At 44.8% G+C, this 2,855-nt stretch overlaps 1 pseudogene; it reads left to right on the top strand.

Annotated features, from left to right (window-relative positions):
* The first annotated feature begins 1,099 nt into the window (after positions 1–1,099).
* On the top strand, positions 1,100–2,436 carry LOC147361795 (phosphoglycerate mutase 1-like; annotated as a pseudogene).
* Positions 2,437–2,855: the final 419 nt, after the last annotated feature.

Here is a 2,855-nt window from a genome sequence, read left to right on the forward strand (position 1 = left end):
TCCCCATCTGTTCCCCCCAATAGCTGAAATACTCCTCCTACTCATTAGCCTATGAAATTACCCATTCCTATAAAAACTGACAACCCCATACCTTGGTGCCTTCTGAGATGGCCCACACTCTGTCTGTGGAGTGTGTTTCTCTTTAAATAAGTCCACTTCTTACCAATCACTTTGTCTCTCAACGAGTTATTTCTGCTATGAAACATCAAGAACCTGAACTTCAGTAAGTCCTGAGACCAGAAGTGTGATCTCAGTTAAAAGACAATGGGTTCAGTTCCAGTCTGAATTACACAATTTCAAAAGCCAGAGTTAATAAGTGATAGAGCTGAGCTTGAAAGCCAGAAGTCTGGCTCCCAGAATCTACATTTTTAAAACCTATGAAACATTACCTAACATTTTTAAAAACGTTTTCTTTAACAGAGCAAAATAAATATAAATAATTCAAAAAACAGGAAACAAAATGCATCTTTAATTATTATGCTCAAAGAGATTTGAGAGCTTAATTCATGAAAATAGAAACTGCCAGAGGAAAAAAATTTAGTTTTTAGAAATTAAAAATACAATTGCCAAACTTAAAAACTGAAAAATAAAACATTAGGAAAAAAGAAGAACAACACAGAGATTTATTTCAGAAAATCCAAAATTCAACTAACAGTAGTTCCAAACAGGTAAGCCATGAAAGATGGATGGGAGGAAGTTAAGATTTATTAGAACAAAATTCCCCAATTTGTTGGGAATATGAAAATTCACTGCATTTTCTTTATAAGATTACCTTATAAAATGTGACTATTTCAAATATTACAGTTGATACACTTTGGTTTTTATGTTGGTTCGTTTGTTGTACTTCAGTAGCTACTCATGTCTGACTCTTTTCAACCCCATAAACCGCAGCACACCAGGGTTCCCTGTCTTTCACTGTCTCATGGAGTCTGTTCAAATTCATGTCCATTGAATCAGTGATGCCATCCATCTCATCTTCAGTAGCCCCCTTCTCCTCCTGCCCTCAATCTTTCCCAGTATCGGGGTCTTTTCCAGTGAGTCAGCTCTTTGCATCCCAGCTATTTGTCAGTCTAGTAGAATGTGTCATCATGAGAAACATATTAAATTCGGATCCAGTCTGCGCCACATCCCGAACTGCAGCCATGGCCGCCTACAAGCTGGTGATGATCCGGCACGGTGAGAGCACATGGAACCTGGAGAACCATTGCAGCGGCTGGTACGACGCGGACCTGAGCCCAGCCAGGCACGAGGAGGCGAAGCGAGGCGGGCAGGCGCTGAGAGATGCTGGCTATGAGTTTGACATCTGCTTCACCTCAGTGCAGAAGAGAGCAATCAGGACCCTCTGGACAGTGCTGGATGCTATCGACCAAATGTGGCTGCCAGTGGTGAGGACTTGGCGCCTTAATGAGTGACACTATGGGGGTCTGACTGGCCTCAATAAGGCAGAAACTGCTGCCAAGCATGGTGAGGCCCAGGTAAAGATCTGGAGGCACTCCTATGATGTCCCGCCGCCTCCCATGGAGCCCGACCATCCCTTCTACAGCAACATCAGTAAGGATCGCAGGTACGCAGACCTCACTGAAGACTAGCTGCCCTCCTGTGAGAGTCTGAAGGACACAATTGCCAGAGCTCTGCCCTTTTGGAATGAAGAAATTGTCCCCCAGATCAAGGAGGGGAAACGGGTACTAATTGCAACCCATGGCAACAGCCTTCGGGGCATCGTCAAGCATCTGGAAGGTCTCTCTGAAGAAGCTATCATGGAGCTGAACCTGCCGACTGGCATTCCCATGGTCTATGAGTTGGACAAGAACTTGAAGCCCATCAAGCCCGTGCAGTTCCTGGGGGATGAGGAGACCGTGCATAAAGCCATGGAGGCTGTGGCTGCCCAGGGCAAGGCCAAGAAGTGAGAGCAAGCAGCAGATTACTTTCCCAAGGATTACCCTCCTCCCCTGCCCTGGCCCCACCCTATTCCTCTGCACCTCTCCCTGGCACATGTCCCACTGATCACATCTGTAGGCATCGTAAGTTGTAGCTGCAGGTGGGGACCAGTGGCTCCCAATTCCACATTAGCCATTTTATCTCTTGCACCCACTCCCTTCATACAGTCTAGTCAGAATGGCACGTCTGGGGCATGGTCCTCAGTCCAAGCCGAGGGAAGACTTATCCAGAAGTGTTGAGAGGTCATCACTGGGGGGTTTGATGGTGGTTTATTACTAAGGAGCTGCTTGAGTAGGGGACAGGGAGAAAACCATGCTGAGGTATGACCAATGAGGAGAAGTAAGAGCCTGTTCGTGTCCCCAGAGGCCAGCCAGGCACAGTTGTTAGGTGACTCGGGGCTCTAGTCATTCCAGTGGAAGATGAATGTAACCTGTATGGTGACTCAATCAAATATTCCTCCCTGACTCTAAAAGGCTGGATCAATCCTGAATGTTTTTGTGTTGCATCTACTTAAAAAAAAAAAATTATAAATATAAAACAACAACAACAAAAACCCTTCTGGGGTTTTTAGTGGCGGTTGAAAAATTCCCACATGTGGTCATCAGCAAATAAGTCATTCCTTACACCATCATGGGATAAGCTCCTGGCGTCTAAGGTGTAGGAGTTCATCCTGCTGTGTTTTAGAATCCCTCCCCTGCCTTACTGTTTTGTTGCAGCGGAATGCCTCTTGATCATGTCCAAGTGTGTCTCTCACTGTGCCTGACTTCTGAATCATGTTCCAGTTGCTTGGCCCAGCATTTGGGCCCAGTACTCATTTGAGCATAACTGTACTAAAAATATCTTTTTTCCAGATCAGTATAAAATAAAGGAGTGATGTGCAATAAAAAAATAAATAAATAAATTCAGATCCACAATTC

This window comes from Bos grunniens, chromosome 12 (assembly GCF_055505025.1).
Source record: "Bos grunniens cultivar Pamir isolate PY7600 chromosome 12, Bosgru_T2T1.0, whole genome shotgun sequence".
Classification (NCBI taxonomy): domain Eukaryota; kingdom Metazoa; phylum Chordata; class Mammalia; order Artiodactyla; family Bovidae; genus Bos; species Bos grunniens.